Source organism: Lepidochelys kempii, chromosome 5 (assembly GCF_965140285.1).
Source record: "Lepidochelys kempii isolate rLepKem1 chromosome 5, rLepKem1.hap1, whole genome shotgun sequence".
NCBI classification, from domain to species: domain Eukaryota; kingdom Metazoa; phylum Chordata; order Testudines; family Cheloniidae; genus Lepidochelys; species Lepidochelys kempii.
In genome coordinates this window covers 21,226,014-21,238,216 of record NC_136384.1, presented here as the reverse complement: position 1 = coordinate 21,238,216, position 12,203 = coordinate 21,226,014, and the positions used below count along the sequence as shown (strand labels likewise).

At 42.7% G+C, this 12,203-nt stretch overlaps 1 protein-coding gene across 1 annotated transcript in view; it reads left to right on the top strand.

The window, feature by feature from the left end:
- The first annotated feature begins 680 nt into the window (after positions 1–680).
- Positions 681–12,203, top strand: part of ATP8B1 (ATPase phospholipid transporting 8B1) — a 145,069-nt gene continuing 133,546 nt past the window's right edge. Inside the window, exon 1 of the mRNA XM_073343620.2 lies at positions 681–942. The gene's annotated coding sequence lies outside the window, so the exon portion shown is untranslated. The remainder of the gene's footprint in view (positions 943–12,203) is intronic.

Below are 12,203 nucleotides of genomic sequence, written 5' to 3'. Positions count from 1 at the left end.
GTCAAACAGATGTGGCCCTTCGCACAAGTTTCACTGTACTGTATCTCAAAACTGAACGAGCTTAAAAAACAAAACAAACAAAAACCCTTGCTTCTTTCCCCACAGATAATTAGATGCAAATGTACACAAACAGATGTGAAAGAGAGCCCGGGGTTTAGTTCCCCTTCTTTCAAAGGGAAACAAAATAAAAAGACAACTCCCCCTTACAAGAAAGTCCCGAATTAGGCAACGGATACAGATAGAGGGACTGGGGTTGAGATGAGTAATTGCCTCAGATGATTCTGGCATTGTTCAGATTTATTTTTAAGCAGGGCTCAAGGCAAGGCGGAGTACCACAGACGACGACGACAACAACAACAACAACGCAGCCAACCCCGGCAAACCCTCAGGGAGAGAGGGGAGGCCTGGGCACAGGAGGAGCGGGGATGTTCTGCCGGAGCTGCGGGTGTCTCCCTCCTGGGGGAGCGCGCTCTTGAGTGTAACCAGAGCTCAGGCCGCTCCCCTGCGGCGGGGATGGGGAAGGGGGGAAGTCTCCTGCTCCGGTGGCCGCAGTTATTACCTGGGAGTCACGTGGGCTCTTCCCTGGCTAGGGGAAGGGCTACGTTAGGGCTTCAGGGGATCTGCGGCAGAGGTGGGCCCCCCCCCCCCCGAGAATGGGATGAGCCCAAATGAGCAAACACCCCCACCTCACCCCACCCGGCCCTAACCTTCCTGCCTGCCTGCGGCCAGACACCTTGCGTAGAGTTGAGGAACTCGTTTGGCAAGTCCTGAGCCGGCTTGGGAAGGGAGCGGAGCGCCATTGGAGGGCTGGGAGAGCCCGAGCCAACCCCAGGCAGCCGGCGCGCCTCTGCCCGGGCAGCGGGGCGAGCATGCAGGTGTAGGGCGGGAAAGCGCAGCCGGGAGCGGCCGGAGGAGCCGGCGGGGCCCACGTTACCGCGAGAGGTGAGGGGCTGCGGAGGCAGGGCGCTGCTCTCTGGCTGTGTGCGGCTCTCGCACCTGAGCCGGGGCGGGGGGCGTCTCCGGGCGGCGGGGGGGGAGCCCTGGCTGGTGGTGTGGGGAAGGTGCGTTGGCGTGTGTGCCCCCCCCCCCAGTCCCCGGGCTGCGGGGCTTGAGGACGATGAGTGCGGGTTGGTGGCTTGTGCGGGGCAGGTCCCCCGAGAGGGGCGGGACGGTTACATGGGGCCGCTTCCCAACAAGCCCAAACCGGCTGTGTCCTTAAGCCGCCCCGCTTGGCAACGGGTGCCTGGCCCTGCAGGCTCCTGCCGCCCCAGCGCGGCTCTCCGCCGCTGGAGCCCAAGCCCCTGCGCTGGGCAGTTCCCTCGGAAGGCTGGCTGCTGACCATGGTTAAGTGACTCTAACTTTCGCGGACTCCTGATCCTCCCCTTTCCTTCTGCCGGGCTCGCTTCATCGGTGCTGGAACTAGGGGTGCTGCCGCACGCACCCGCTGGCTTGAAGTGGTCCCCCTTGTACACGGGGCTCGGTTCGGTGCCTCTCAGCACCCCCCGCTATGCAGATTGCCCCAGCGCTGTTCCTGTGGGCGTGCTCAGGCCTGAGAAAGCCAGGGCACCAGCTCCGTGGAAAGGATGGAGGCTCCCCTGCCAAGCGCTGGGGGAAGGAGTGGTTCTGCCTGAACCCAAACTAAAGTTCAGAGCCGCACAGCCGATCACCAGAGAAGGCCAAACAGGTTTTTGTAGCTCCTCCACAGAAATCCAAACAGGTCACAGCTAGATTCAGGGTGCAAGTGCTCTCACCCTTCAGCGTTTGCCTCTACAGACTTGTGTGCTAATTACCTCAGTCTCAGAGCTTTCTGTAGTTAACATACAGGATAGGAGCCTGGAGGCGCTTCATAAACTAAACTAGATATTTAACGTTAACTATTAACATAGCTTACATAGTGTAAACTAAAGTATCTTAATTTTTCCTGGGCATTCACTAGTGTCTTAATAGTGCGCTCTCAGCACTGCGTGCACCTGCCAGTTCTGATTCACTTTCAGAATGATCACTTTTTAAGGTAAACATTAACTCGGTGGAGAAGCGCCTTGCACTGATCTGTTGCTGAAGCTGGTGGAGGAAATAAAAAAGCCAAACCTACTGGTGTTTGTTTTCAAATGTCTTTTCAATCCCCGTCTGTTAGCACAATAAAGAAATGCACGTCATTCTCGTCCCTGGACTGGGTGGACAAAGGCAAATTATGGTGCACCTGCTTTGACTCCAGAATATGCTGTTTCTGTATCACTGTATATGCTGCAGTATGTTTTTTTTTTAAAGACTCTCTACTTCTTGTGCTCATTGGTAAAGTTTCCTTTTCCTTTAATGTGAAAATGATTGCCTGATTCCATTGTGACTGTAGCAATTTCGATCTGCACAACTTTCTATAAAGCTCAACAGTATAACAAAGGAAGAAAAACTCTACAGTATATTAATTCCTTAGTCAACTAAGAGATGGTTTTCTTCCTTTTGATTCTCTTAAGGAAATGAGATATATTGGAATAACAATGTTTAAACTTTAATATGTTGGTCAAATGTAAAGGTTATATAATTGCTTACACATTGCATGAATTTCGGGCTGTCACATCCTCTAATAAAATGACTATAGCATATTATCACAGAAAAATAGTTTTGGGTGAGGAGGACATTTTTTTTTGAATCCCCTTGGTTAGATTAATGTGACTTTTTTTTTGTGAATCACAAGTATAGAGTATTTCACCTAGAGTTGTAAGCAGTTTTTGTTGGTGGTGTTTTTTTGGTTTTGATTTGAGTGCCAAGGGTGTAATTTGGTGCTGTACAGACCTAGGCAGGTAATCCCGAACTGAAGGACTTTTACTTCTAGGGGATGTAGAAATGGAAGTTCAAACTCTAATGACAAAAGCAACTCCTCACTATATTTTAGGGAATGATTAGTAATTGGTTGGTGCATCTTACTTGTGGTGATGATAGGGTGACGAAGAGCAGTGAGCTCTGATAATCCTGGCTGAATCAGGCTGTGTGACCTTGGGCAAGGCCCTTAAATTTTGTTTGTTTCCACATCTATAAAATAGTGGTAATTTATTTTGCAGGAGTGAGATTGACTAATTAATAACTGTTTACATAGTCTTCTACAAAAGTGAATCTGGTGCTTATTAAGGAACATTTATAATCATGTAATAAAACTTGCTAAGATTATCATCTGTGAGGTTTGTCACTATTTGGAACACCTAATGTAATAGCAAACAAAAAAAAATTAGTGTTAATTCTTCTGGGTTTTTGGTTTATTGTCTCTGTGGTTCATATTTCTTACTACTCCATGTCTATTACCTATTAAAATTTAAAATAATGTCCCCAAAACATTAGCTTTTTTCCTCTAAAAGTTCTAATAGAATTGCTTAATTGGATGAGTTAGTTATCAAAACAATATCCTAATTTTTTTTTTTAAAGAATATGCTAGAGATATTTAGGAAGTGAAGTACTTCAGATGCTACAGTTATGAGGACTGTGTAAGTAGCTGTGTAGATATAGTACCAGGAACTTCTGGGTACTGGAGGCTCTCAGATTTGTGATCACCTTTTTCTATTGTAAATATATTGTATAAAAGATGAGAGAACAGTGAGCCAAGTACAAACCAAGTGGACTACTAGCTAACCAGTTCCTAAAATAAATCCTGCACATGCTCTTATTAAAGCCTGGAAATCTAACTCTTGGTATGAGCTTATGAGTGTCAAATTGTATGGTATCAAATCATGGTTGGTGGTTGATTTGTTTTTAAATAATAACTCAAGCTCACGGTGAACATGATGATTTGGTCACTGTCTGCTTTATTTCAAACTCTGAAGATTCCAAATGTGAATTCCCTTGCCAGTAAAAGATTGAATACTTTTGTAGCATTGGAGTAATTTATGCTTCATAGTCCTAAACGTATGCCCCAAAGATCTTTTCTTTTCTTTTCTTTTAACTAGTGCTAAACATTCAGGTGGCCTTACATAGTAGCTTGATTTGTTCTCTTTGCTGCTTCTCTCTCGTGAGACTTCCTGAGAGTATTCTGGTCCCTAGTCTTGCAATTTGTAACACTAAATTGAATGAGCCACTTGCCTGCCTCTTCTATTCAAATTAGCCTGAACTCATTTGCTTTTTTTTTTTTCTTTTTTTTTAAACTGTAGTTATGCAGGCCTTATTTTGACAGTATGTTAGTTCTGTTAGGCTTGATTATGTAGTCTGCCATAGTTTTAAATTCTACTTTTGGAAATTGGAATCATAAGGGTTTCCAGTCTTTATCTATGGCTGTTTTCTTTAACCAACATCTATTATGATCATTTAAACTCTGATGCCCTCCATAACACAGACCTAAGAAACTTGCCCAGTAAAATCTGTATACCTGTGAGGTAGGAAAGTACAATTATGTCCATTTTGTAAGAGAACTGAGGCACAGAGAGGCTAAGTGATTTGCCCACAGTCACACAATCAGGTAATGGTGAAGTAGGGAAATAAACCTGGCTCTCCCAAGTGCTCTAATCACTGAACCATCTTTCCTGTCCAACATCGCCAGAGAATTTAAGATTATCTGAAGCATTTTTTAATTCTGTGCATTTTGCTAAACAAATCCACTTAGTGGGAGGAATACAAGCTCACAGGCTATTTTACCTCTAAAACATTAAATAAATTAAATAACTGATTCCAATGTAGGACCCTGGGGAACTGTATTAACAGACAGATGCTGACTGTACCTGTTTTAAGAGCGTATCTCCACTTAAAATGCTACAGAGGTACAGCTGCGCCACTGTAAAGCTTCAGTGTAGACACTACCTATGCTGATGGGATTGATTCTCCTGTCAACGTAGGTAATCCATCTCCCCACGAGGATGTAGTTAGGTTGATGGAAGAATTTCTTCTGAATTCATCTACACAGGGACCTAAGGAGTATAGTTAAGTCAACGTAGGGGTGTGGATTTTTCACACCTCTGAGCAACATCGCTAGCCTGACCTAATTTTCTAGTATAGGCCAGGGCTAAGGGAGCCCCTGACGTCTAGTAAACATCTTTAATTTTCCTTCTGTCACAAATATACTTAAGTGCATTTCCATATGTGCTGATAGGTCATCCTTTTCTCTCCATGTGTCTCTGTTAATAGCCTTGAAATTTTAGCACTTATATAGCTGCTCACTGTAACTTTCCCATTGCTCAACAAATGTTTAATTCCTGCCAAGACTTTGCCCCTTATTCTGTTATTTATTATCCTTAATTTTTAGGAAGGATCTCATTAAAATTCTTGAAAAGACAAATTATCTTCTTGGGTCCACCTTTAACTACTGTCCTAAAGCTTTTTTTAGGGAGGGAAGGAAACCTCTTAACAGGTTAATATGGGATACACATTTATTTTACAGAAGTCATGCAATTAAATTGCCCTACCAAGTTAGTCTAGTGCAGCTGTTGAAAGCTGTCTTTATACTTTCAAGCATTTTGCACTGTAGTGAGGTAAGAGAGGTACTGGTTTATAATTCCTATGGCATGGTTAAAAAAAGTCGCATTAGGAGCTTTCTAATTATCAGCAACTACTGTTTTGAGGATATTATATATTGTCAGGCTCTCTATTCCACACTTCTTTTTTCTTTTTTTTTAAGAAACTCCCTATGTAAATATATGCTGTCTGCTTCTGGTAATGTACTGCACCTGAATTTCTAAAATTGCTTTATACTTTCATTAGACCACAGTTCATCAAGGCCATGCCCTGCTCTCTTTAATTTTACCTCTTGGAATTTAAATTACTAAATTTCTCCTGTATCTCTGGTATGAACTAATGCATGATTGTTCTAAGGATGATGAAATCTCCCATAGTGCTCCTAGCTAGTTGCAGTGAAAAAGATTGCTTCCTTAATACTTCAGGCTACACCCTTAAGCGTGATTTGATCACTCTTATTTTACAGTAGCATGCCTATCCCTAAGCGTCATTACTAGCAATACAATTATCCAGCCTTGCTTAAAAATTCAGTTATGCCATTTGGCATAATGGCCTGTGGTAATGAATTCCATACTTCTGCTGACTTCACTGCACTGTGTGACAGATTCCTGCTGAGCCATATTCTGCCCCCAGTTACTTCAACCCCTGTAATATCAGTGGAGTTGCATGAATGAAACTGAGCCCAAAATTTGGCTTGTACAAAGTTTATCTAATTGTGCAATCCAATTCCTTAAAGCTTTTCTCACTGTCATATACCAAAACAACCTTGATGAATACAAGAGAACATTGTATATTCCATGGTTAACAATACCATCATTCTTATCAGCTCTCAGACTAGTACAGTTATTGACACATTTGCTGAGTGTCATATCAAACAGCATGTAAAGTACATTATAATGTTGAAATGACCTCAGACTCTAACTACTCCATAAGCTTAATTGTTCACATGTGGATCTCTGGTTTCACAAATGTATCTGTAGAGTCTAATGCTTTTAAGATCCAGAGATCCAAGGTTCAATGCCCCCTCTCTATGATCTACCCATAGGTCCTACCAAACTCACGGTCAATTTTGGTCAATTTCACGGTCACAGGATTTTAGACATTATAAATTTCACAGTTTCAGATACTTCCATCTGAAATTTCAAGGTGTTGTAACCATGAGGGTCCCAACCCAAAAAGAGGTCATGGGGTGTCTCAAGGCTACTGTAGGGGTTGTGGTGTTGCCATCCTTACTTTCTGTGCTGTTGGAGGTGGTGCTGCCTTGAGAGCTGTGTGGGTGGAAAGCAGCAGCTGCTGGCCGGACACCCAGCTCTGAATGCAGCACTGCTGCCGGCAGCAGCATGGAAGTGAGAGTGGCATGGTATGGAAGGGGGTCCTCACTTTTGGGGGCGGGGGGCAGGGCCAGCCTTATGGGTGGGTGACTGCCCAGAGTGCCGGGGTGGGTGACTACCCTTGGTCACTCCCCCCGACAAGCCAGCCCAAGGCCCCTTTAACTTCTGAGCGCTGGGGAGCTAGACAGGGCTGAGGGCACCCTGGCAGAGGGCTCCTACTATATGCCGGGCTCCAGCTGCTGGTCCTGGTTAGGCTGGTGAGGAATGGGACATCCTCTTCCCCTGCAGGGGCCACTCCCAGGGCTAGGTCAGACCCACCTCCAGGAACCTTCTCCAGCTGCAGGAAGCTCCACGGTGCAGAAATCAGGGTGTCATGGTATTGTCACCTTTACTTCTGTGCTGCTGTCTTCAGAGTGGGGTGGCTGGCCAACAGCCACCACTCTCCAGCTGCCCTGCTCTGAAGGCAGTGCAGAAGTAAAGATGGTAATATCACAACCCCCCTACAATAGCCTTGTGACTGCACCACAACTCTCTTTTGGGTTGGGACCCCCAGTTTGAGAAACGTTCATCTCCCCTGTGAAATCTGTACAGTACAGGGTAAAAGTACACAGAATGCCAGAATTCATGGGGGAAACCAGATTTCATGGTCCATGATGCATTTTTCACATTTGGTAGTGCCCTACCCATAGGCAAACCTATCCAACATATTTCAGGACTAGTGTTAGTGTATTCCTACTACTTTTGCTACTTATTTCTCTCCCTGAAGATATGTTTTGATTTGAAATAATACTTAGCAATTATGTAGTGCTTTTTAGATGTAGATGTCAAAGCCCTTTACAAGGGGATCATTATCTCCGTTTTACAGATGGGGAAACTGAGGCACTGAGCGGTTGAAGTCACTCACCTGGAGCTACTAAGCAGGTCATTGGCAGAGCTGTAAATAGAATCTAGGACAGTGGTTCTCAACCTATTTACCATTGTGGGCCATATCCAATACTACCTTTATGGCCCTGAGGATGTCACATTGGCCGTAGCTTTGTGATGGTTGGGCCACAGATTGAGAACCACTGATCTAGGACTTCTGACTCCTGGTCCAGTGCCCTGTGCACTACTAGATCATGTGGTCTCTAATAATAACAATGTAATATGCATTCATGACATACCAAAACTTAAAAAGTTACCCTTAATTGAAGAACTAAAGAAGGGAACAGCAAATGCTAATCTGTTGTATATTTTTCTATATTTAATGATACATCTAGAATAAGCATCCTCCCAAGTAGCCCATTTTGGGTTTTGAGGTATTTCTGGGAGTATCTGAGGTACAAAATGTCTACAGTTACCAAGGAAATATTTTCAATGTAGTCACTGTTAACTTTGCTCTGGTGCAGGTGACTGTAAAGCCTGATTATAATAGCATAATGTGAATTAAACATCCTGATCTTTTTTCAGCAGTGCAGCCTTAACTTTGAGCTGAAAGCCACATATCCCCTTGCTAATCATCTGGCCCACCCTGTCTGGTTTCGCAAGTTGCTAGTCTTTTGGAGAAGAGAGCATTTACACATTTTATCTTTGTGACCATCTTCTTCTCTGAAGATATGCAGCTTCTGTAATAAAACATTGTTTTGCAATGGTAGAATGTAATTTTCATATACTGTAGCATACCCAAGATATTTAATGCAATTCAGTTATCTAAAAGCATGTGAGTTTTTGGAAGATGGAGTGGATAATATGTCACTTCTGTTATTGACTAAATGTCCCACGCACTATAGGCTTGTTCTCAGCAATACAGTTCAATAAAACTTTGTCCACAACTTCCTTGAAGAGATTTCCTCTGTACCCAACCCCCAAAAATAATTGAAAATAATTTCACTATTAGGAAAAGCTTCCTGAATTCAGCTGATGTTTTCATAGAATCCTAGAATATCAGGGTTGGAAGGGACCTCAGGAGGTCATCTAGTCCAACCCCCTGCTCAAAGCAGTACCAATCCCCAACTAAATCCTTTACTTAAGAGCTGGGTACAATCAACAGCTGAACAGATCTCTAATGAGATGCAAATAGAGCAAGCTACCTGTTCAGTCCTGTCTAGTGGTGCAACACATTAAGAGTAGAAATGCCTAACCTGAAGTGCAGTCTAGGCTCAGTGAGTGTCCTCTGTCATTTTTTTGTGTGAGCGTAGCAAATTGAAAATGGTGGTTGGCAAACTCTCAGTTCATCACTCATTTTACTTTTGTGTGTTTCGGCTTATAAACAGAGGCTTAGTTAATTCCAATCAGTATAAACTTGCTTGGGGTAAACTCTGACACAGTAGAGTTGTATGAGCATTGACAGAGACACACCCTGGAATGCAGCGCTCTGTGCGGAAGCTGGATATTACTTTTTTTTTATATAGAGATTATCTAAAAATTTGCCATTTAGCTAAGATGCTTACTCTTTTTTTGAGAAAGTTGTCCCTTAATCATGTCGAACATTTTTGGGTAGATTTATAAACCAGGCAACCTTCCCTATTTTAAACTTGCTGTGGTCTCCAAAATATGTTATGGGCTTACAGCAGAACCTTGAGATGTGTAGAAGGATGCACCTCCAGCTGCTTCTGAATTGTTAACCCCAAAAATTGTAAATCAGGCCCCCAAAAGCATGAGATCTCAAAAAAGTGGATTCACTTTCTTTGTTTTCTGTCTGAGCTGTCAGTGGTTTGTTTTCAAGCTTTTCTCCGTTACCAGGAGGATTAGAAACTTTTTTTTTTTTTTACAAGGAAAGCTCATCTAACCACACAACTCCAGGAGCTGGGTCTTTATTAAAACCTTAAAATATTTCAGGGCTTGCAGTAAAATAACAATTGGCAACACTGTCACTTGTCTGAAAGGAGAATGGAGTGCAGTTTCAGAAGAATCTGCCCCACTGCTGTGAATTTCAGAGACTACTCTAGCTCTCCTGAGCTTGTGCTTCAATGGCTGCTGGGCAAAAGGGCATGTACACCTCCATTTACACTAGTTTCCCCTCTTAATGTATTTTTTTTAATTATTATTTTAAATTGCAACGCCCTTTCAACAAAAGCTGTATTTTTTTTTAAAAAAAAGTGGATGATATAGGCTGTGTAATCTGAGGAATGAATTTGAAACTGCTTTCCAATTGGAGGGCCCTGTCTTACCTGAAACAAGAATGGCTATAGATGGATCCTCTGTGGCCCACAAAAAGAAAAATCCTGATATTGAAACACTGCCCTAAAAATAAAAAACAGACAAAGGGGAATGGAAGAACTGGGTTCTTGCCTTTTATTGCTTTTGAAATAAAGAGCTTAAAGTATCATGGCTGTGGTGTGTCATTCCCTCCCATTTTGTCTCTGATGCAATCCCCACAGCCTGTAATGAATACTTTATCATCTTTATCATCAGCGATAGTGCTGCATGAGTCTCGGGCTCTGTACACACAGCATCTTAAGTCAATATAAGTTAAGTTGCTCAGGGAGTGAATAAACCACCCCCGAGTGACGTAAGTTACACTACCTAAGCGCCGGTGTGGACAGTTCTATGTTGGTGCAGAACTTCTCCTGCCAACATAGCTACCGCCACTTGTCGGAGCTGGAGTAATTACGTTACTATCTCCTGTAGGCTTAGAGCGTCCACACTAGCAGCGCTTCAGTGGCACATCTGCATCGATGTAGCTGCACCACTGTAATCTCTATAGCGTAGCCATAGTCTTAGTTGCAAGGACAGACCTCTGCGATATACAGGACTGCGCATGGGCCTTACGCCTGGCCTACACTAGGAAATTAGGTCAGTATAACAGTCACTCAAGGGTGTGAAAAATCCACCCCCTGAATAACGCAGTTAAACCAACCTAACCCCCAGTGTAGACAGCGCTAGGTTGATGGGAGAATTCTCTTATCTCCTAGCTGCTGCCTCTTGTGGAGGTTAATTACCTACACCGATAGAGAAGCCTTCTCTTTTGCACAGGTAGTGTCTTCACTGAAGTGGTTCTGCAGTGTTTTAAGAGGAGCCCTTATAGTTAAGAAATTTGGAGTTGTAAATGTGGCTCTCCCATTGACTTGAGTTGCCAAAGACCACAAGGCATTTAACCCATGTGCCTCAATTTACAGATGGAGGTGATATGTATTTCAAAGGAATATCATGATTTAATTTAAATGAGCTAATGTGTTGGAAACAATCAAAGAATGTTAATGTCAATTATTTATTGGCTTCTTAGAGGCTTCGCACAGTTGGGAATGGGGAAATTCAGTGTCAATCAACTATTACTTCTTCTAGGTTTGAGAGCCGAATGTGTGGTTGTTGATTTCTCGTATAAATAGAACAATTCCATTCTGCTTCCCTTTCATGCATCTGAACTTCAGTGTGAATGTGCCAGATATCAGAATTGCTATTTCTAGCAAAGGTGATTGAGCAGGTTATAGTTTATTCTTCATCCCTTTATAGCTTCCTCATCTTGGATTTTACCCCAGGTTATACCAATGCTGTGAACAGTTTAAGCCCCATTGCTGTGCATGCTCTTACCAGAGATTTAAAACAACAACAAAAAACCCTGGTAAATGAATGCAATAAAAAAAATTTAAAAAAATCTCTTGTATGGTTCTTTTCATCCAGAGATCTCAAAGCAAAATGAGGTAGACATCATAATTAGAATTGGGGGAAATTATTCCAAGTGAAACTTTTTTGATAAAAAAAATGGTAGGTTTGGTGACATCAAAACATTTTGAAAATTTGAGTTGATTTTGCTGAACTGTTTCAATTGAAGGAAAAAAAATAAGATTGTAGCATTCCATCCCTTTGGTTCAAATCTACTTTTTGTTTTTGAAAATTCCTTTAATTTTAAAATAATTTAAAAAATAAACATTAAAAACACTTAATCAAAATGAAACACTTCATTTCAGGCAAAAAAAAGTTTCTACTTAAAATAAGTTTTTAAACTTTGATTTGCCAGCTGTTTTCTTTTGGGTCAGCCCAAAACTTTGGTTTGTTGGAAATAGAAAACAAAACAAAAAACCCGCAACTATTCAGGCAGCTCTAATAATTATTTCTTAATTTACAGGTGAGGAAAGCGAAGTACAGAGGTAAAGTGACTTGTCAGTGGCAATGCCAGGAATAATACCCAGGTGCTCTATTTCCTTGGCCACACTGCTTTGAAGTTTACAATATTGCTGGTGGGTACCTCAAACCCTGCAACTTGGGACTCGTCTCAAGGAGGAGTTCTAAACTCTCCTTAGACTATTTCTGCAGCATTTTTTAGCTGTGTTGGTCCCACGATATGAGAGAGGGGAGGTAGGTGAGGCAAATCTCTTAGACCAATTTCTGTTGGTGTAAAATGCAATCTTTTGAGCTGTACGGAGCTCTTCTTCGGAGTGTCTGTCTTCTCCAGACCTAATTTCCTTCTCCAGCCCTGAAGAAGAGCTCTGTGCAGCTTGGAAGCTTGAATCTTCCACCAACAGAAGT